Raw genomic sequence first — 23,669 nt, 5'->3', positions numbered from 1 at the left:
GACCCCCAGAGCCTCCCGAGGCTCAGGGCTCCGGTGGATCATGAGGAGCAACCCCTTCGCCACGCATCTTCAGCTACCCCAACATCCCTTTGACAACGGAACCAGGTGACATTTTCCAAGTTTATTTAGCTGGAAGCGCCCTGATACCTCTCCGTCGTATCTACTTTTCCAAACACTTTTGCCCTTGTTTTGGACTCTAACTTGCATGATTTGAATGGAACTAACCCGGACTGACGCTGTTTTCAGCAGAATTGCCATGGTGTTATTTATGTGCAGAAACAAAAGTTCTCGGAATGACCTGAAACTTCACAGAGATTATTTTTGGAAATAATAAAAAATACTGGTGAAAGAATCAAGGCCAGGGGGCCCACACCCTTTCCACGAGGGTGGGGGCGCGCCTGCCCCCCTGGGCGCGCCCCTTGCCTCGTGGGCCCCCTGACGCTCCACCGACCTCAACTCCAACTCCATATATTCGTGTTCGGGGAGAAAAAAAATCAGAGAGAAGGATTCATCGCGTTTTACGATATAGAGCCGCCGCCAAGCCCTAAACTCTCTTGGGAGGGCTGATCTGGAGTCCGTTCGGGGCTCCGGAGAGGGGAATCCGTCGCCGTCGTCATCATCAACCATCCTCCATCACCAATTTCATGATGCTCACCGCCGTGCGTGAGTAATTCCATCGTAGGCTTGCTGGACGGTGATGGGTTGGATGAGATCTATCATGTAATCGAGTTAGTTTGGTTAGGGTTTGATCCCTAGTATCCACTATGTTCTGAGATTGATGTTGCTATGACTTTGCTATGCTTAATGCTTGTCACTAGGGCCCGAGTGCCATGATTTGAGATCTGAACCTATTATGTTTTCATGAATATATGTGAGTTCTTGATCCTATCTTGCAAGTCTATAGTCACCTACTATGTGTTATGATCCGGCAACCCCGAAGTGACAATAACCGGGACCACTCCCGGTGATGACCATAGTTTGAGGAGTTCATGTATTCACTATGTGTTAATGCTTTGGTCTGGTACTCTATTAAAAGGAGGCCTTTAATATCCCTTAGTTTCCACTAGGACCCTGCTGCCACGGGAGGGTAGGACAAAAGATGTCATGCAAGTTCTTTTCCATAAGCATGTATGACTATATTCGGAATACATGCCTACATTACATTGATGAATTGGAGCTAGTTCTGTGTCACCCTATGTTATGACTGTTACATGATGAACCGCATCCGGCATAATTATCCATCATCGATCCAATGCCTACGAGCTTTTCACATATTGTTCTTCGCTTAGTTACTTTACCGTTGCTACTGTTACAATCACTACAAAACCCAAAAATATTACTTTTGCTACTGTTACCATTACTATCATACTACTTTGCTACTAAATACTTTGCTGCAGATATTAAGTTATCCAAGTGTGGCTGAATTGACAACTCAGTTGCTAATACTTGAGAATATTCTTTGGCTCCCCTTGTGTCGAATCAATAAATTTGGGTTGAATACTCTACCCTCGAAAACTGTTGCGATCCCCTATACTTGTGGGTTATCAAAACTATTTTCTGGCGCCGTTGCCGGGGAGCATAGCTCTATTCTTTGAGTCACTTGGGATTTATATCTGCTGGTCACTATGAGGAACTTGAAAGACGAGAAAACTAAAATTTATCCCTCAACTACGAGGGGAGGTAAGGAACTGCCATCTAGCTCTGCACTTGATTCACCTTTTGTTTTGAGTAAGCTTGCGACACCTAAACCTGCTTCTGCTATTAATTCTGATATGTCGCATGTTATTGATGATGCCACTTCTGCTATGCATGATACTTATGATGAAACTACTTCTATACTTGATACTACTGTGCCACTTGGTGAATTTCTTGATGAACAACTTGCTAGGGCTACAGAGAATGAAACTATTGAAACTGATAATATTGATGAAAGTGATGATGAAGATTCTCCCCCTAAATATGAATTACCTGTTGTGCCTGAGGGCTATGTTATGGATGAAGAAACTGCTAGAGACTTTCTTGCTTGCAATGATAGGAGTGATCTTAAGAAATTATTAGCTAAGTTGAAACAAAAAACTCTGAATGCTAGAATGAAATATGATCCTGCTTATGCTACTTCACCTATCTTTGTTACTGATAAGGATTATGAATTCTCTGTCGACCCTGATATAATTACTTTGGTTGAATCTGATCCTTTCTATGGCTATGAATCTGAAACTGTTGTGGCACATCTTACTAAATTAAATGATATAGCCACTATCCATTCTCATTAAAGGGTGATGCTAAGATATGGTTTAATTCTCTTGATCCTGTTTGTGTGCATAGTCCCCAAGATATGATTTATTACTTCTCTGCTAAATATTTCCCTGCTCATAAGAAACAAGCTGCTTTAAGGGAAATATATAATTTTGTGCAAATTGAAGAAGAGAGTCTCCCACAAGCTTGGGGGAGGCTTCTCCAATTACTTAATGCTTTGCCTGATCATCCTCTTAAGAAAAATGAAATACTTGATATCTTTTATAATGGACTAACCGACGCTTCCAGAGACCACCTGGATAGTTGTGCTGGTTGTGTTTTCAGGGAAAGAACACCGGATCAAGCTGAAATTCTATTGAATAATATGTTGACTAATGAAAATAATTGGACACTTCCTGAACCAACTCCTAAGCCAACTCCGAAGAAAAGGGGTGTTTTATTTCTCAGTCCTGAAGATATGCAAGAGGCAAAGAAATCTATGAAAGAAAAAGGTATAAAAGTTGAAGATGTTAAGAATTTACATCCTGTTGAAGAAATACATGGTCTTAATTTACCGCCTGTTGAGGAAATACATGGTTTTAATCCATCACCTACTGAAGAAACACATGGTCTTGATAACCCGACACTGGTAGTGAAGGTAAATTCTCTCTATAGGTATGATAAAGCTGAAATCCCTCCTACTAAGTTTGCTAGCCAATGCTTAGATGAGTTTGATGACTTTATGGTTAAGCAAGAAAACTTCAATGCTTATTTTGGTAGAGAATTAAAACGCAATGCTTATATGATTGAACACTTGAGTGATTATATGTCTAGAGTTAAAGGTGAACTTAAACTCATTAGTAAACATGCTTCTATGGTTACCACTCAAGTAGAACAAGTACTTAAAGCTCATAATGATTTGCTCAATGAATTAAATAGTAAGAATAATGACTTTACTGTTAGAATTGCAACTAGAGGGGGTAAAGTGACTCAGGAACCTTTGTATCCTGAGGGCCAACCTAAGAGAATTGAGCAGGATTCTCAGAGAAATAATTTTGATACACCTAGTCCTTCTAAAAAGAAAAAAAGAAAAATGATAGGACTTTGCATGCTTCTAGTGAACCTGTTGTTGATACACCTGAGAATCCTAATGATATTTCTATTTCTGATGCTGAAACACAATATGGTAATGAACATGAACCTAGTGATAATGTTAATGATGATGTTCATGTTGATGCTCAACCTAGCAATGATAATGATGTAGAAATTGAACCTGCTGTTGATCTTGATAACCCACAATCAAAGAATCAACGTTACGGTAAGAGAGACTTTGTTGCTAGGAAGCATGGTAAAGAAAGAGATCCATGGGTTTGGTAACCCATGCCTTTTCCTCCCAAACCATCCAAGAAAAAGGATGATGAGGATTTTGAGCGATTTGCCGAAATGATTAGACCTATCTTCTTGCGTATGCGTTTAACTGATATGCTCAAAACGAATCCTTATGCTAAGTATATGAAGGATATTATCACAAATAAAAGAAAGATACCGGAAGCTGAAATTTCCACCATGCTTGCTAATTACACTTTCAAGGGTGGAATACCTAAGAATTTAGGAGATCCAGGAGTACCCACTATACCATGCTCCATTAAAAGAAATTATGTTAGAACTGCTTTATGTGATCTTGGAGCCGGTGTTAGTGTTATGCCTCTCTCTTTATATCGTAGACTTGATTTGAATAAGTTGACACCTACTAAAATATCTTTGCAAATGGCTGATAAATTAACGGCTATACCTGTCGGTATTTGCGAGGATGTGTGTCATGGTGGGCGCACGGCAGATGCCAAGGGATGGCTAAAGAGAGGAGGAGGCTCGAGGGCACTGGTGGGCTCCAGAGGCGAGGTTGGCATGAGCGGGCGCGGGACGCCGGACATACCCAGGTTCGGGGCTCTCCGGAGAGATACTACCCCTAGTCCTGCCGAGTGTAGTTCGATGATCGATAGTACAAGGTTGCTCCTGGAGCTGTATGCAAGAGGAAGGAAGCTAACCAAGGCTTGGGCTGCTCCTTCTCTCTGGTGTTGCTGTTTTGTGGCTTGACCTCTCGCTTTCTCCTATGAAAGAGTTGCCCGTATGCATGAGGGCTCCTGGGGGGTTTTATAGTCCAACCCCCCGGGGTACAATGGTAATGTTACAAGTCGGTGGGTCCGTATTGTCGGTGTCCGGGGTCCCGGGCTGGGTCCCGCCGAGGGCTTGTGGTTCGCCGGGTTCTCCTAGGTGCAGGCCCCGCATGCCTAGGGGGACTGTGTGCCGTCTTGTCGATCGTCAGGGCGTGGCCGAGTCGAGTCGCGTACAGTGCTCTCCGTCAGGTTGCCGCTTGCTCTCTTCAGCGGTGAGGGCGGGGGCACTGTAGCCATGCCGGCACCGGCCAGCGGGTAGGTGAGGGGCACTGTTGCCTCATTCCTGCTGACCAGAGGCATGGGCGGGGCACTGTTGCCTCGGTCATCGTTGATTGAAGTCTCGTCCCCATCATACGGCCTGGATGGTACGGGAGTTGACCCGTGGCTCGATTGCGTAGCATGCCATGGGTGGCGCTGGCTTGTTGAGGAGGCTTTGGCCGTGCTGGGTTCGGCTGTCTTGCGCCAGTTGTTGAGGCCGAGTCGACGTGTCTTGCCGGGTCGGCAAGTCTGGCCGGCTTGCGGGGCTTGGCCGAGTCGAGCGACCCGGCCAAGCGCGTGCTGGTATTGAGGGGCGGTGCCAGCCCCGTTGTTTTTGAAGAGGATCCGGGTTCCGTTGCCTGCCCGGGGTCCATCCCCCCCGACAGTAGTCCCCGAAGCTGTGAAAGTCCGCCGTCTTCGGATGAGTGGGCCTTCGCAGTTTCCCCCTTAAGCAAGGTGAATTCTGCGAGCGCCGGGTCCGGCAACACCCACTGTGTGCCGGTTTTCTCGGAAACCGGATCGTGGCATCCCGGCCGTGGCGGGGGCCGAGAAGTCCGCCGAATCTTGGGGCAAACCTCGGGCTCTGCGCGGGTGCCACGTGGTGCCCGGAAGTCGGAGGGGCCTGACAGGCCACGCGCGTGACGGGACCAGGCGATGGGCTGGGGCCCACCGCCGCGCGCCCTCGGCCCAAGCGCGCGGATTTATTGCAGCGTCCAGGGGCCGATTGCTCTTCCCCGGGCAGTTACTGCGCGTGTACGTGCGCACTTATTGCGGGGTAGTGGGACGGGCGCATGCAGACGATCCCACTTCCCCATGTTCAAACCGAGGGTTATAAATTGGGGGGAAGGGGGCGGCGGACATTATTATCGCTCGCGCCCTCCTGTCCCTTTGCTCTTGCTCCGCTCTTTGCAACCGACGCACTGCGGCGCCCTCTGCTCCGAGCGGAACTCCTTTGCCGTCCATCTTCCTTCTTCTTCGATCATTTCGCTTCCATCGGGCTCCTGGATGGGCTCGAACGTCACCGCCGACGACATCACCCAACTCTGGGCGTCACGGCGCCTGCCGCGCGGCGAGCAGAGGCCTTGGCCCGAGGGGCAGGAGCGCGTGGTCTTCCTCACGCACTTCGAGCGCGGGTTCGGGCTGCCGGCGAGCACCTTCTTCCGCGCGTTCCTGGAGTTCTTCGGGCTCTAGCCGCATCATTTTGGCGCCGGCGCCATTGTCCAGCTCTCCGGCTTCGTCACCCTCTGCGAGGGGTACCTGGGGGTTGAGCCTACGATCGACCTCTGGGCGCGCTTCTTCTCCTTGAAGCAGCAGGGCCCGTCGGCCGGGGAGTTCGCCGATTGCGGCGCCGCCGTCATCTCGAAGCGGTCGGGGGCGGATTTCCCCAAGATCCCGCTGGAGGATTCTGCCAAGAAGTGGCAGAACTCCTTTTACGTCCGCAACCTTGGCACCCGATGATTTCTCCGATAGGCGCCGTGCTGACCACGGTGACAACGTGCTCTTGGAAATACTGCTTCAGCTTCTTGGCGGTGAAGTACACGCCGTAACACACCTTCTGGTAGTGCGGGTAGTTCTACTTGGAGATGGAGAGCACCTCGCTCAGGTAGTAGACTGGGTGCTAGACGGCTTGGATCTTGCCTTTCTCTGGTCGCTCAACCACCAGCACCGTGCTGACCGCCCGCGAGGTCGCGGCTATGTAGAGCAACAGCGGCTCCTTGTCGGTCGGCGCGGCTAGGACCGGTGCGGTGGAGAGCATGCGCTTGAGGTCTTGGAAGGCCTCATCTGCCTTGCCGTTCCATTCGAACGGGCTCGTCTTCTTCATCAGCTGGTACAGGGGTAGCGCCCTCTCGCCAAGCTGCTTAGAAATCGGGTGACCGAGGCCAATCATCCGGTGAACTTCTGGACATCGTGCAGCCGAGCCGGCTTGTGCATGCGCTCGATGGCCTTGATCTTCTCCAGGTTTGCCTCAATGCCGCGTTCCGAGACGAGGAAGCCGAGTAGCTTTCCTGCCGGGACGCCGAAGACACATTTTTCCGGGTTAAGCTTGACCTTGTATTCGCGGAGGTTGGCGAAGGTTTCCTTCAAATCATCGAGGAGCTTGAGGTGCTGCTTGGTCTTCACCACGATGTCGTCCACGTACACATGGATATTGCGGCTGAGTTGCGTCAGCAAGCATTTCTGCATGCAGCGCTGGAAGGTGGCGCCGGCGTTCTTCAAGCCGAACGACATGGTGATGTAGCAATACGCCCCAAAGGGCGTGATGAAGGACGTCTTCAGGGCGTCAGCCGGGTCCAGCTTGATCTGGTGGTAGCCGGAGTAAGCGTCCAGGAGGGACAGGAGCTCACACCCGGCGGTCGAGTTGATGACTTGGTCGATCGGTGGGAGGGCGAACGGATCCTTGGGACAGGCCTTGTTGAGGATGATGTAGTCGATATACATACGCCAGGTCTTGTTCTTCTTCAGGACGAGGACTGGATTGGCTAGCCACTCGGGGTGAAACACTTCCATTATGAAGCCAGCCGCCAAAAGCTTGGCGACCTCTTCACCAATGGTTCTTCTCTTCTCTTCGAAAAATCATCGTAGGGGTTGACGGACAGGCTTGGCGTCCTTGCGGACGTGAAGTTTGTGCTCGGCGTACTTCCTCGGGATACCCGGCATGTCCTTGGGGGTCCATGCGAAGATATCCCGATTCTCATGGAGGAAGTCGATGAGCTCGCCTTCCTATTTGCTGTCAAGGCGGGCGCCTATGACAATGTACTTGCTGCAGCTGGGGTCCTCTGGGTTGAGCTTCACTTTCTTGGTCTCCTTGGAGGGCTTGAAGGCGGCCTCGTCGGTCGGGTCCGGGGTTGGGATCGACGTGGCGGAGGCCTCGCCCGCCAGGGCGATGATCCGGTCGAGCTGGCGCCGCTCCTCGGCAATGACCAGCGACTCGGCCAACTTGGCACCGTCTCGGGCGCACTCCAGGGACTTACGATAATCGCCAGTGATGGTGATGAGACCCTTGGGACCCGACATCTTCATATTCAGGTACGCGTAGTGGGGAACTGCCATGAACTTGGCGAGCAACGCGTGATACGAGCTGGATAGCTCCACCACCTCAAACCAGATCGGTTCGCGCCGGAAGTGGTTGCTGTTACCGAACAGGACATCTAGCCGGACCCGGCCAATGGGGGAGCAGGAGAGGCTGGGCACGATGCCGTGGAAGATCGTTCGGGTTGGCTCTTGGCCCTTGGCCTTGAGGCCGAGCTTGGTCATCGTGTCGCCGTCGATGAGGACTCGGGAGAACTTGCATGTGCGCCGTGCGACGATGGTGGGGTTGAGGACGAGGGCGTAACCACCCGGACTCGGCATGACCGCCGGGTGAACCTCCTGGGTCCAGGTGATCGGGCGATCCGACCAATGCATGAACTCCGGCTTGGCCGGGACGACGGTGTTCACCTCCTGCCAAAGGAGGCGCTTGCTATGCTTGTCATCACCGAGGCTGGTGAAGACGACGTAGGCCGCGCTCTGGTCTGGGTAGGCATCGTCGCGCATCACGCCGCCAGCTGGAGGCGGCGGCGGAGGCGGAGGCGGCTGTCCCGCGCCTGGAGCCGGAGCCGGAGGAGGCGGGACGTCGCCCCTCATGATGCGCTTGGTGATGCCGCACTGCCGAAGCGTGTGCGTGGAGGGCCTTGCGCCGCTGTGGTGCTTGCAGGGGGCGTCGAGCATCTGTTCGAAGCTCATGGCAGGTTGCCATGCCGTCTTGCCGGTTTGCCGGCGCTTCGCCACCGGGTCTGCCGCGGGCTCGGTGGCTGCGACGAGCCGGTTGTCGTGACGAGGTGCCGGTTGGTCGGCCTTGCGCTTGTTGTTCTGGTGATGCTGCTGCCGGCTGCTTTCGCCGGCCGGCTTCGGAGGGGGAAACGGCTTCGCCTTGCCGGCTTCATCCAGCGCCACCTGGATCTTCATGGCCTAGTCGGCATTGGCGTACTTGTCCGCCGTCACCATGAGAGCGGCCATACTGGCCGGCTCGGAGCGTAGGAGCTTGTGCTTGAGGAGGGTGCCGTCTCGGCACACGCTGATGAAGTACTGGATCACCTGGACTTCATGGACGCCCTCGCAGCTGTTCCGGAGCTCGGTCCAGCGTGCGAGTTTCTCGCGACCGGTCTCCGTAGGCCCTTGCACGCACATGGCGAGCTGGCTAGGGCGGCCGGGTCGCTTGTAGGTCCCCGTGAAGTTGCGGACGAAGGCTTCCTCGAAGTCCACCCACGTGTTGATGCTGCCCATCCGCAGACTGTTCAACCACGTGTGGGCCGACCCTTGGAGCATGAGCGGTGCGTAGCGCACGGCGAGACGACGATTGGCACCGGTGATGCCAATGGCCGTGGTGTAGTCGGTGAGCCAATCTTCTGGCTTCACCGTTCCTTTGTACTTGGGGGTGTCACGGGGGAGCATGAATCCTTTGGGGAAGGGCTCCTCCCGGATGCGCGGGCCGAAGCACGCCGACCCAATAGCGCCGCTCTCCTCCACCTCCAGGGAGCGAGCGAGCTGATCGAGGCAGTGGCGAGCGTCGGCATCATCGATGGCGCGCGGGCCGAGTCGAGTTGCGGCCAGGCCATGGGGGGCCGGGTCGGTTGGAGCCGTACGGCGGCCAGGCTGGCCGGGTCCGTGCCGAGTCTCTGGGACGGGCTCGTCGCCAAATCCGCCGGCGGCTGTAGCGGCTGGGTAGCGCCGAGTCCGGGCTCGGCCGGAGTGCGCCTCGCCGGGTGGCGAGGAAGTAGTGTGCAGAAGTTCGCCGGGCCCGCCAAGGCGGGCGGAGCCGGATCCCGCCGGCTTGGCGAGCTGGTTGAGGCGGTCCTGCTGGGTGTTGGCGGCGTGGAGGAGTTCACGCATCCGCCCGATGTGCTCTCTCAGCTCCTCACCCATGAGCTGGTCCAGGCCGACTGCGGCTGCCTGGGCGGCGCGCATGTTCTTCGCTGGGGTCTCATAGACGATCGGGACGGCGCCGAGGGCCCGATCGATCGCTCCTCCCCGGGCACGCACATCGGCGACCCGGCTTGGCTCGGCCGCGGTGGGCGTGAATCCGTAGGCGGCGTCGCGCTCCAGCAGAGCGGTGTCCAGGCAACGCTGGGTGGCGGCGAGCATCTCAGATAGGTCCAGCATCTGCTGGCGTCTTTCCTCGAGCTGGGTCCGGGCCTCAGCGACGTTGGTGGCGTCAACGTCGGTGCCGATGGGGATGCGGAGGCTCTGCATCACGGCGCGCAACGGATCGGACGGCTCGATCCGATCCGCTGCTACCCTGGCTTCGGCAGCCTTCCTTGTCTTGCTCGACGAGGAGGAGGCGCTGTCGCCGGTGATGAAAACCTCCACAAGGACGTCCATTGCCCCGGCGGAAACTAACGCCGCCTCCGAGGGAGAGGGGAGAGTCGGAGTAGCTGAGCACCTCGCTGGGGTACTCATCGGCCGTGAACGCATCGGAGATGCACAGCACGGCTAAGGAGGCGGCAAGCGCGACGGACTCATCGGTGTAGGAGAAGAGCCCCGTCTGAAGCATGCTCCCGGCCAGCTCCTCGAGCTGCCCCACGGTGGGCGCCAACTATTGTGGTGGGCACACGACATATGCCAAGGGATGGCTAAAGAGAGGAGGAGGCTCGAGGGAACTGGTGGGCTCAAGAGGCGAGGTTGGTATGAACGGGCGCGGGATGCCAGACATACCCAGGTTCGGGGCTCTCCGGAGAGATAATACCCCTAGTCCTGCCGAGTGTAGTTGGATGATCGATAGTACAAGGTTGCTCCTGGAGCTGTATGGAAGAGGAAGGAAGCTAGCCAAGGCTTGGGCTGCTCCTTCTCTCTGGTGTTGCTGTTTTGTGGCTTGACCTCTTGCTTTCTCCTATGAAAGAGTTGCCCGTATGCATGAGGGCTCCTGGGGGGTTTTATAGTCCAACCCCCCGGGGTACAATGGTAATGTTACAAGTCGGTGGGTCCGTATTGTCGGTGTCCGGGGTCCCGGGCTGGGTCCCGCCGAGGGCTTGTGGTTCGCCGGGTTCCCCTAGGTGCGGGCCCCGCATGCCTAGGGGGATTGTGTGCCATCTTGTCGATCGTCAGGGCGTGGCCGAGTCGATTCGCGTACAGTGCTCTCCGTCAGGTTGCCGCTTGCTCTCGTCAGCGGTGAGGGCGGGGGCACTGTAGCCACGCCGGCACCGGTCAGCGGGTAGGTGAGGGGCACTGTTGCCTCGTTCTTGCTGACCAGAGGCATGGGCGGGGCACTGTTGCCTCGGTCATCGTTGATTGAAGTCTCGTCCCCATCATACGGCCTGGATGGGACGGGAGTTGACCCGTGGCTGGATGCGTAGCACGCCATGGGTGGCGCTGGCTTCTTGAGGAGCCTTTGGCCGTGCTGGGTTCGGCTGTCTTGCGCCAGTTGTTGAGGCCGAGTCGACGTGTCTTGCCGGGTCGGCAAGTTTGGCCGGCTTGCGGGGCTTGGCCGAGTCGAGCGACCCGGCCAAGCGTGTGCCGGTATTGAGGGGCGGTGCCAGCCCCGTTGTTTTTGAAGAGGATCCGGGTTCCGTTGCCTGCCCGGGGTCCATCCCCCCGACAATGTGCCTGTTGTGGTTGCAAACATTACTATTTTAACAGACTTTGTTATTCTTGATATTCCCGAGGACGATAGTATGTCTATTATTCTTGAAGACCCTTTTTGAATACTGCAGGGGCTGTTATTGATTGCAACAAAGGCAATGTCACTTTTCATGTTAATGGCAATGAGCATACGGTACACTTCCAAGGAAACAACCTCAAGTTCATAGTATCAACTCTATTGGAAAAATTCCATCAATTATCATTGGAGGCTTTGAATTTCCTCTTCCTACTATTAAAAAGAGATATGATGTTCTTATTATTGGGGATGTGCATATCCCCGTTGAGGTAACTTAGTGCTATTCGAAATTTCTCCGGTTTCATGCAATTCGGAATGAGTTTGTTAACAAGACCTGATCAACCTTGTTATGGATTCCTTTTGATGAGCATGAGGTGGATGAAGTTAGAAAGCACAACCTTCTGTACCCTCCTTTTACTTTCTGTTATTTAGTTGAAATAAAGTAAAAATAGTATTTTCTGTCTGTTTTCTGAATTATCCGTGCAATAAAAAATACCCCGAAATTAAAAGTTCTCCAAATGCCCTGAAATTGAAATATGATTTTTTCTGGAATATTTGAGAATATCTGGCACTAAGAACACATCAGGGGGAGCTGGCACCTGGCCACGAGGGTCCAGGGCGTGCCCACCCCCTGGGCGCGCCCCCTGCCTCGTGGGCCCATGGTGGCTCCCCTCCACTTATTCCTGCACCCACACACTCCTTCTTCCTCCCAAAAAAATCACCAACCAACTCAAGCACGAGTTCTAGCTCAGTTTGCTGCAATTTTCGATCTCCTAGCTCAAAGCACCTCTCACAAAACTGCTTTGGGGGATTGTTCCTTGGTATGTGACTCCTCCAATGGTCCAATTAGTTTTTGTTCTGGTGCTCTATTTATTGCAAATTTTTGCTGCTTAGGTGACCAGTTTCTTGAGCTTGCATGTCAAATTTGTTTGGTCCGAAGTAGTTCTAATGCATGATATAGTCTCTAGGCACTTCTAGGAGTAGTTGCTATCAGTTTTGTTGAGTTTGGTTCACTTTTATTTGAAGTTACTAAAAATTTCAGAAATTTTTCAGAGGAAGAAATATGTCTAGGAAAATGTACCAAGGTGGCCCTTCAAGGAAGCAAGGACCCAGGCTCGCAATGCGCGATGCTGACGATGAACCACCGAGGGAAGCCCAAGTGCGGGCTTGTGAATGGCCTTCAGAAGACTTTATGAATCAAGCAGGAATCAAGGAAGAATTTAACGCATATGTGCGTAACGCTGATCTTGTGAGCTTCGAGGCAAATAAGTGCTGTCAGCATTACTATCTCACTGATTCCTTTGTGAGAAGGTTTGAATTTTCATCATCACGCAATGCTCAAACTGTCCTGTTTGATCTTTATGAAAATTCTTATACCATGGACTTAGAGTATTTTACCACTGCTTGCAAACTTCCACAATGGGGTAGCACTAGTGAGCCTCGCAACTCTGAGTTTAGAGATTTTCTTGCCAGTATAACTATGGGGGAGTCTAGAGATATAACTCAAGCTACCATAGGGAGCATTCATTTTCTTGCTATACATTATTTTGCTCTCTTCATAGGTAGGTGCATAAATGGTAAGGATGAAGCATGTCATATGTGTGTCCCCGATCTTAGCGTTCTCAGGAGTGCTGTATTAGGAGATAAAAGTTATAATTTGGGAGCCATTGTTGCACGTAGGTTGCATCATAATAGATTTAATCGAGATTTCTTTGGTGGAATTTATGCAATCCGTTTAGCTAATTTTCTTGGTGTACACGTACGTGAGTATGATATGGAATTGCCTCCTGTTTATTTAGATTATGAGGCTATGGTTCATCACCGTTTTGTTGAGAGGAACGATCAGTTCCTCCAGTACTGACTAATCTTTGACAGACGACGCACCTATCATGTCCCTCTCCCTGCTCCTACTTTCTTTGAATTTCAGGCAAAAGGGAGACACTTCATAACCAGGGAGGAAGCGGACGAGTATAAGAGGAGGACAGAGACGGCTCGTCTCCAAGCGGCAGCCCATGAGGCAATAGCTGCTGCATCTCAGTACGACCCCAAGTATAAATTTGGATATCCGCCAGGCCAGCCATGGCAATAGTGTGACAGCTTGGTTTTTGCCCTCTCTCATTTGCTTGATTTTTATTTGGATTAAATTTGAAACTTGGAGTTTTGAATCTTTTCATATGGACTTAAACACTTGGGTACTCTTGGCTTTCACCCAAGTGCTCCATTTCCCTCTCTGATCATCATTCCCCTTCTGATCCATCCCAAAATAATCTTTGGAATATTTTTCTTAAAAGAAAAAGATTCATTTTCTCTCAAAAACCCTAGCCAGATCAGTATGCTCCAAAGCAACCCTAATTTTATGGCCCAGAAAAATCTGAGATAATTCACAAATATTCTTTGAACCCTAGGGCACCTTCCTTAGCAAAAATATTTCATCACTTTTTGGAATATTTTTGCTACAGAAAATATTTTCTATTCTGGACAGAAATGGTGGTTTCTACAACAATTACCATTTTACTTGCTCCATTGTGCCTGGGTTTTCTTGTGCATTTTCACCTTAGTAACTCTTGGCTAACCTCCAAAGCACAGCCTCTAACTCCCAGCCATTTGAGCTCAGTAACCTCTCAAAGTTACTGACCAGAAACTTACCTGGCGTGTAAAAACTTCTCTGCTGCACCTGGATCCAAACCAAAGCATGGTAACATCTCAAACTACCACGGACAACACGCCAGACATGAAGTTTGGGCTTAGCTCGGCCTGATGTCATAGTCCACGCGGTGACCGCGTTCGTCCAGGGGTGCTGGCATGCGTGTCGACGCGCTCTGAGTGCCGCCGAGCGCTCTGTTTCGCGCGTGCTTGCTTCCCCGACTGCCGTAGCGTGCCAAACTTCGCCAACATCTTCGTCTCAACTCCCTTAACTCCCCTCTAGCGCTCGCCGACGCCGGAGCTCGCCACAGCGAGCACGGGCATGGTCCGGCCAACCCAACAGTGCGGTGCGCACTGTGCTCGTCGCCTTCTCCTCGTTCCTGTGCTCATCTCCGTCCGCCAACAGTTGCCGCGTGAGCTGCGTCACCTTCTTCCCCTCTCACTGACGCCGCTCGTCGCCGGGCGCCGTGGACAGGTGTCCACCGGCGGAGCCCGAAACCCCCTCGCCGCTCGCCTATAAATGGAGCCGCCCCCAGCCTCCTCGAGCACCATCCAGCACTCCCACACACCCCACAATCGAGTAGGAAGCCGTAGCCCGGCCGGGCAGGCCTCGGGCCGCCGTCCCCGAGCTCGAGCTCGCCGGCGATCCCCTCTGGTCGCCGCGGTAGCTCCAGCCCCTCCCAGGCTAGGGCGACCGTTCCAGGGCCTCCGTCCCTCTCCGGTGAAGCAGTTCCGCCCCTCTGGAGCCCCTGGAGTTGCCTCTGCTCGCCATCTTCTTCATCTCCGGCGACCACCGTGTTCTTCCTCCGCTTGCGAGGTTGATTCCGACGCCGTCCGACCACCCCTAGCTATGCTACGGGTACGGGCAGGTGCGCCTCAACCCCCTCTTGCCATCCCTCCCTCTCGTTTTGGCCAAGGAGTCCTCGTCACCGGCGAGAGCTCCGGCGGAGCTGCGACTCCCTCTGTTTCCTTCCCCCTCCTCCTAACCTGACTAGTGGGGCCCGCTAGTCAGCCACTCTGTACGCGCGCGAAGCGGTACGAGTGGTGGCGCCCCTGGGCTTTACGCCTTCGACGTCACCCCCCAGCCTGCTTATTTTTATTCAAATTCATTTGAATTTACAGAACACTTCAAACAACCATAACTCCTCAACCATAAGTCCAAATGAATTGATTCTTTTTGCATCTTGTTCTTTGCAAAGAAATCTAGCAGCTCACCAAAGATGAGATTTTTCTGAGCTGTTTAGAATTTCTGGTGATTTTTCAGAAGTTTTCTTGATATTTTCTTTTTGTGTTTAAAATTATTTTCAGAGGGCGAGGCTTGTCTTGAGGATCACCAGAAGGCTTGTGAACCTCATCTGCACTAAGGCAAGCCACAACAACATTTTCATGGTGTCATTTAAATATTTATGATTTTCTTACTTGAATGAAATGATTAATCCATGCATTTAAATAACTATTGTGTTATTTATATTCTGTTAAGTGTTTGCTAGTTAATATGCTTGATTTACAGAATGTGGAAACTAGCTTAGTTGGTGAAGCAAAGCTAGGATCTATTTGTGGTGATGATAGAAATAAAATTTTTTATGCATGTTATTAATTATTTAAAGTTATGTTCTTGCATAAATAAAATGATAAAACTTTGCTAGAAAATATTCTGTTAAGTACTTGTTTAGTCATTTTACTTGACTTGCAGAATGTTTGAACCTCACTTGGTTGGTAAAGGAATTAGGATTTGTGTGTGGTAAAATCTTTGTTATTCATATGAGAAATTAATCGGAGTTACGTTCTTGCATGAGAAAATAATAAAACTTGCTACAAAATATTTTGGTTAATATGTGAGTTATCTTGATCAGCTAAGTAATATGAGTTGTTGATGTTTATGCTTAGTGTGAATATGGATGACATCGGTCATTTTCATTAATAAGTGATGCATGTGTAGTTTTGCATTTCATGGCATGCTATGACACCTGTCATTTTCATTTTAAGTTGTACCTGAATATAACTCAACCTGAATATACCATTGACTGGGTCATGGTGCCGCTGAATCGAGTTTTTCCCAGTGCAACCACATTTGCCTTTGTGGGAAGGCCTTGATTCGAGGTCCTTGTCGAGCTTCGCTACAACGAGGTCCGAATGTAGAACCACCCAGGTTTCTATTACTACCCATCTCTGCACGACAACGGTAGTGTCCGTTTCCCTATCATTGATCCGGAGTCTGATAGCGTTGCTAGCCACCTTGCTCGTTATGTCACTGCTAGCTATCTGATGATCCAAGAGCTGGCTAGAGAGCTGACTCGTGCCCGTACTGCTTTAGCCACTGCTTTAGTCACTACTAGATCTGCCACTACTCCATCTTCTCTGGGATTTACCCCTTATATTCCAGCCAGTTCTAGTTCCCCTATTTCACCGGTTACTCCTCCGAGTAGCACGGTCGTCTTGGCCGTGAATCCTCTCAGTACTCCTGCCGAGTGGGTTTCACTTCTTGCTACTCCTGTAGCCCCGGTGCTTCATCCTACCCCTGCCCCTGAGGGAGAGCCCTCGAGGCAGCGCCGTCATGTTACCTTTAACCCGGAGGTTTCCGTTAACCACGTCAGTTCGGGATCCGAGACCGCTTTAGGGGAGGACACCGCAGCACCAGCAGAGCAGTAGTATCTTTGAGTATTTGCAGTCGTCCGGATGATGTACGGATGTAGTCGTACGAGTCATGAGGTTTCGTTGCATGTATGAGAGTAGTTGAACCTGGCATGTTGTTTATCTTTCATGTATGAGTCTATGAATAATTATGTTGGGACTTTATTCGCCGTATGTTCTTCGCTCTTTTGTTTTCTTCCGGGATTTGTTGGTGGCTTTTCCCCAATTTTATTCTTGGGTGTTTCTCATCTCGATTGCATTGTCTTGGAAAAATTCCACAATAAGATGACGCGGGGAGGCAGCAGTAGCAACGTTTTGTGAGGGAACTCCTGTTCGTCGTTCCGCACGACAGGCAGGACATTCTCCCGAGCCGTACGTTCCGCCACCACCTCCACCGCCTAATCCGCCCTCCACCGAGCAAATTCTGCGTATGTTTGAGGAAAGAAGGAACAATGATCTGATTGAAATATTAAGAAGTGTGCAAGCTATGGTTGGACAGAATGGAAATTAGAACGGTCATCACTCAAAGCTATCAGATTTTCAGAGGACCAAGCCACCCAGCTTCAGTCAGATTGTTGACCCATTGGATGCAAACAATTGGTTGCGCACCATTGAGAAAAAGCTTGAGATTGCTCGTACTGAAGAAAATGATAAAGTTCCATTTGCAGCTCATTACCTTGAAGGCACAACTGCCATATGGTGGGAAAATACAAAAGCCATGTGGCCGGTTGATGAGGAAATCACTTGGGAAAAGTTTAAGGATCAGTTTCGAAAATATCATATCCCTACTGGAGTTATGAAGACCAAGCAGTGTGAATTTCTCGCACTCGTCCAAGTAAATCAGTCTGTGGCTGAATATTTGCAAAAATTCAATCATCTGGCCCGTTACTCTCTTTATGACATGGCCACCGAAGAGAGGAAGATTGACAGATTTCTTGGAGGCCTAAATCCGCAACTCCGGTGTACTCTCAGTATGCTTGATTTCCCAGATTTCCAAACTCTGGTGAACAAGGCTTTCATTGCTGAACGGGAGCACAAGCTTATAGCAGATAATAGGCCTGTTAACAACGACAACAAGCGTAAGTTTGAGCCAAAGAAGGATGGGCAACCAGTGCAAAAGGCCCGTACCTGGCAGCAAACTCAAGTGGAATACAAGCCAAATTGGCAGCAAAATGTTAACAAGACCACCACTCAAGTCAAGAATGTCGTGACCAACCCAATACATGAAGAGCGTCAGCGCAATAATTCTTGCTTTAATTGTGGGCAGAACGGACATTATGCCAGACAGTGCCCCAAGAACAACAAGGCGAATGCCCTAATCAGGCCACAAGTCAACTTTATGGAGTCATGGCCAATCCAGCAAAACTTCACTGGGCACGTGCATCATATCTCCGCCGATGAAGCCCAAGAGAAGCCAGAAGTCGTCATTGGTATGTTTTCTGTTAATGACATACCTGCCGTAATTTTATTTGACTCTAGGGCTTCCCATTCTTTTATTTCTCGGAGTTTTGCTGCCCAAAACAACTTTCCTTGCACGCTTTTGGGCAAAAATATGCTGGTACAAACCCCGGGATCTATAATCAAGAGCAATCTGGTCTACCGTGATCTGGAAATGAATATCCACGGAGTCTACTTTCCAACCTCTCTGATAATCATTGAGTCTGAAAAGTTGGATATTATATTGGGTATGAATTGGTTGACCAAATATCAAGTTTGCATAAACTGCGCAACCCGAGAAGTCACTTTGACCAGTCTGAATGGGCAGACTATCAAATTCTACGCTCACAAGAATATACCCAAGCAAGAATTGGTTTGCACCGCTGTGGCTGAATTGGAATTTATTCCTGTGGTCAGCGAGTACCCTGATGTATTTCCAGAAGAACTGCCAGGCATGCCACCAGAGCGGGAACTGGAATTTGCAATAGATCTTGTGCCCGGGACTGCACCATTATACAAGAAGTATTACCGGATGCCCTCATCAGAATTAGTGGAGCTAAAGAAACAGCTTAATGAATTGCTCCAGAAAGGATATATTCTTCCCAGCTCTTCACCATGGGGATCACCTGCTATTTTCATGGACAAAAAGGATGGCAGTCTCCGTATGTGCGTAGATTACCGCCAGCTGAATGAGGTCACTATCAAAAATAAATATCCACTGCCAAGGATTGATGATCTGTTTGATCAGCTCAGTGCGGCTAAAGTATTCTCTAAGATCGATTTACGGACCGGATATCGTCAGCTCAAGATTAAAAAGGAGGATATTCCTAAGACTGCATTCACTACTCGGTACGGTCTTCACGAATATACCGTGATGTCCTTTCGTCTCACCAATGCCCCTGCTTTCTTCATGCATATGATGAACAAAGTATTCATGGACTTCCTCGACAAATTCGTGGTAGTCTTCATCGATGACATCCTCATTTACTCCAAGGGTGAAGAAGAGCACAAGGATCACCTCCGAGCAGTGCTACAACGACTCCGCGACCATCAGCTATACGCCAAATTCAGTAAATGCGAATTTTGGCTCAAGCAAGTTGGGTTTCTCGGACATGTACTATCCGCCGAAGGTTTAGTCGTGGACCCGAGCAAAGTAAAGGATGTGCTCGATTGGGTGCCGCCCACGAGTGTGACGCAGGTCCGTAGTTTTCTCAGATTGGCTGGATATTACCGTCGTTTTATTGAAGGGTTTTCCAAGATTGCTAAACCCATGATGGAGCTGCTCAAAAAGGATAAGAAGTTTGAATGGACGGAGGACTGTGAGAAAAGTTTTAATGAGTTAAAGATACGTCTGATAACCGCACCTGTATTGACTCTTCCAGACATTTATCGTAGTTTTGATGTGTATTGTGACGCCTCCAGGCAAGGTATTGGTTGCGTACTTATGCAAGACAAGGTAGTAGCATATGCATCGTGACAGCTATGACCCCATGAGCGAAATTATCCTACTCATGATTTGGAATTGGCTGCGGTGGTTCATGCATTAAAAATTTGGAGACACTACCTCATGGGAAAACGGTGCCAAATTTTTACCGACCACAAAAGTCTCAAATACATCTTCACTCAGCCAGATTTAAACCTCTGTTAGCGAAGATGGCTAGAGTTGGTCAAGGATTATGACCTTGGAATAAATTACCACCTGGGCAAGGCCAATGTAGTTGCCGATGCACTCAGTCAAAAGCCCGTCAGCTTAAATGTCATACTGAGATCCTTGCCGCCCGAACTCCAAGAGGAGATCACTCAGCTCAACTTGGTCATAGTGGTTGCTGGCCTCCCTAATATTTTGGAAGTTACACCCACACTTGAGATAGAGATCCGCAAGGCCCAGCCAGCTGACACCGAGCTGCAAAGACGTGCGCAGGGCCAGATGGCAGAACAGACCCCAGATTTCTTCAAGGACAAATTCAGTACCCTCCGATTCCGTGGACGGATTTGTGTACCCAATCAACCAGATTTAAGGAAGAAAATTCTGTCAGAAGCACACGAATCCTCATATTCCATTCACCCGGGAGGTACGAAAATGTATGAGGACCTTAGAAAAATATTCTGGTAGGATGGAATGAAGAAAGACATTGCCTATTTTGTAGCCTGTTGCAACATATGCAACAAGGTGAAGGCAGAGCATCAGAAGCCAGCCGGACTCCTCCAACCGCTGCCAGTTTCACAATGGATATGGGATGACGTTTGTATGGATTTCATTATGGGATTGCCTAAGACTCAGCGAGGCAATGATGCAATCTGGGTTATAGTGGACACCCTAACCAAGGTCGCTCACTTCATTCCAATCAGCACCAGATACAGGGCAGATCAACTTGCACAGCTGTATGTATCCAGAATAGTCAGTTTGCATGGAGTACCCTGAACTATCACTCCCGACCGAGGTTCCCTGTTTACCTCCGCTTTTTGGTCACGCCTCCATCAAGCCTTGGGGATAGCACTGAAATATAGTACTGCTTATCATCCTCAGACGGATGGACAGACAGAATGGGTAAATCAAATACTCGAAGATATGTTGCGAGCCTGTGCTTTAGCCCAAGGACCCAAATGGGAAGACTGTTTGCCATATGCCGAGTTTTCCTATGACAATAGCTTCCAGACCAGTCTGAAAATGTCACCATATGAAGCTCTGTATGGCCGTAAGTGCCGCACTCCTTTAAATTGGTCTGAAACTGGAGATAGCCGTATCTTCTGAATAGATCTCATGATGGAAGCTGAGAAACAAGTTAAGGAAATCAGAGACAGATTGCAATTGGCCAAATCTCGACAGAAAAGTTATTATGATGCAAAGCACCGACAGATAAGTTTTGAACCCGGAGAGCACTTATACCTCCGAGTCACTCCTATGAAAGGAGTCAAGAGATTTCAGACTCGTGGAAAGTTGGCCCCCAGATTTATCGGTCCATTCTCAGTTATGTCTCGAGTAGGTACTGTTGCGTATCAATTAGAACTACCCGCTGAGTTGGCGGACGTGCACAACGTATTTCATGTTTCACAATTGAGACGATGCATATCCCCGCCTGAGAAAATGACTGCTATGGCTGAGGTAGAGTTGGCAAATGATTTAACTTACGAAGAGAGACCGTTCAGAATTTGGATCAGATGGAAAGGGTCACTCGCAGTAAAGTAAGGAAATTTTACAAAGTTCAGTGGGAGCATCACACAGAGTCAGAATCAACTTGGGAGTGGGAAGAATTTCTACAGCCACATTATCCAGAGTGGTTTTCCCAAGCAACCGAATCTTGAGGACGAGATTCATTCTAAGTGGGGGAGGTTTGTGACAGCCTGGTTTTTGCCCTCTCTCATTTGCTTGATTTTTATTTGGATTAAATTTGAAACTTGGAGTTTTGAATCTTTTCATATGGACTTAAACACTTGGGTACTCTTGGCTTTCACCCAAGTGCTCCATTTCCCTCTCTGATCATCATTCCCCTTCTGATCGATCCCAAAATAATCTTTGGAATATTTTCTTAAAAGAAAAATATTCATTTTCTCTCAAAAACCCTAGCCAGATCAGTATGCTCCAAAGCAACCCTAATTTTTATGGCCCAGAAAAATCTGAGATAATTCAAAAATATTCTTTCAACCCTAGGGCACCTTCCTGAGCAAAAATATTTCATCACTCTTTGAAATATTTTTGCTACAGAAAATATTTTCTGTTCTGGACAGAAATGGTGGTTTCTACAGCAACTACCATTTTACTTGCTCCATTGTGCCTGGGTTTTCTTGTGCATTTTCAACTTAGTAACTCTTGGCTAACCTCCAAAGCACATCCTATAACTCCCAGCCATTGGACCTCAGTAACCTCTCAAAGTTACTGACCAGAAACTTACCTGGCGTGTAAAAACTTCTCTACTGCACCTGGATCCAAACCAAAGCGTGGTAACATCTCAAACTACCACGGACAACACACCAGACATGAAGTTTGGGCTTAGCTTGGCCTGATGTCATAGTCCACGCGGTGACCGCGTTCCTCCAGGGGTGCTGGCATGCGTGTCGACGCGCTCTGAGTGCCGTCGAGCGCTCTGTTTCGCGCGTGCTCACTTCCCTGACTGCCGTAGCGCGCCAAACTTCGCCACCATCTTCGTCTCAACTCCCTTAACTCCCCTCTGGCGCTTGCCGACGCCGAAGCTCGCCGCAGCGAGCACGGGCACGGTCCGGCCAACCCAACGGTGCGGTGCGCACTGTGCTCGTCGCCTTCTCCTCGTTCTTGTGCTCGTCTCCGTCCGCCAACAGTTGCCGCGTGAGCTGCGTCGCCTTCTTCCCCTCTCACTAACGCTGCTCGTCACCGGGCGCCGTGGACAAGTGTCCACCGGCGGAGCCCGAAACCCCCTCGCTTCTCGCCTATAAATGGAGCCGCCCCCAGCCTCCTCGAGCACCATCCAGCACTCCCACACACCCCACAAGCGAGTAGGAAGCCGTAGCCCCGCCGGGCAGGCCTCGGTCCGCCGTCCCTGAGCTCGAGCTCGTCGGCGATCCCCTCTGGTCGCTGCGGTAGCTCCAGCCCCTCCCAGGCCAGGGCGACCCTTCCAGGGCCTCCGCCCCTCTCCGGTGAAGCCGTTCCGCCCCTCTGGAGCCCCTGGAGTTGCCTCTGCTCGCAGTCTTCTTCATCTCTGACGACCACCGTGTTCTGCCTCCGCTTGCGAGGTTGATTCCGACGCCGTCTGACCACCCCTAGCTACGCTACGGGTACGGGCAGGTGCGCCTCAATCCCCTCTTGCCATCCCTCCCTCTCGTTTTGGCCAAGGAGTCCTCGTCGCCGGCGAGAGCTCCAGCGGAGCTGCTACTCCCTCTATTTCCTTCTCCCCCTCCTCCTAACCTGACTAGCGGGGCCCACTAGTCAGCCACTCTGTACACGCGCGAAGCAGTACGAGTGGTGGCGCCCCTGGGCTTTACGCCTTCGATGTCACCCCCAGCCTGCTTATTTTTATTCAAATTCATTTGAATTTACAAAACACTTCAAACAACCATAACTCCTCAACCATAAGTCCAAATGAATTGATTCTTTTTACATCCTGTTCTTTGCAAAGAAATGTAGCATCTCTCGAAAGATGAGATTTTTCTGAGCTGTTTAGAATTTCTGGTGATTTTTTAGAAGTGTTCTTGATATTTTCTTTTTGTGTTTAAAATTATTTTCAGAGGGTGAGGCTTGTCTTGAGGATCACCAGAATGCTTGTGAACCTCATCTGCACTAAGGCAAGCCACAACAACATTTTCATGGTGTCATTTCAATATTTATGATTTTCTTACTTGAATGAAATGATTAATCCGTGCATTTAAATAACTATTGTGTTATTTATATTCTGTTAAGTGTTTGCTAGTTAATATGCTTGATTTACAGAATGTGGTAACTAGCTTAGTTGGTGAAGCAAAGCTAGGATCTATTTGTGGTGATGATAGAAATAAATTTTGTTATGCATGTTATTAATTATTTAAAGTTATGTTCTTGCATAAATAAAATGATAAAAATTTGCTAGAAAATATTCTGTTAAGTACTTGTTTAGTCATTTTACTTGACTTACAGAATGTTTGAACCTCACTTGGTTGGTAAAGGAATTAGGATTTGTGTGTGGTAAAATCTTTGTTATTCATATGAGAAATTA

This window comes from Triticum aestivum, chromosome 4D, assembly GCF_018294505.1.
Source record: "Triticum aestivum cultivar Chinese Spring chromosome 4D, IWGSC CS RefSeq v2.1, whole genome shotgun sequence".
NCBI lineage: Eukaryota > Viridiplantae > Streptophyta > Magnoliopsida > Poales > Poaceae > Triticum > Triticum aestivum.
The sequence above is the reverse complement of the archived record's forward strand: the minus strand, read 5'-3'. Positions refer to the sequence as shown.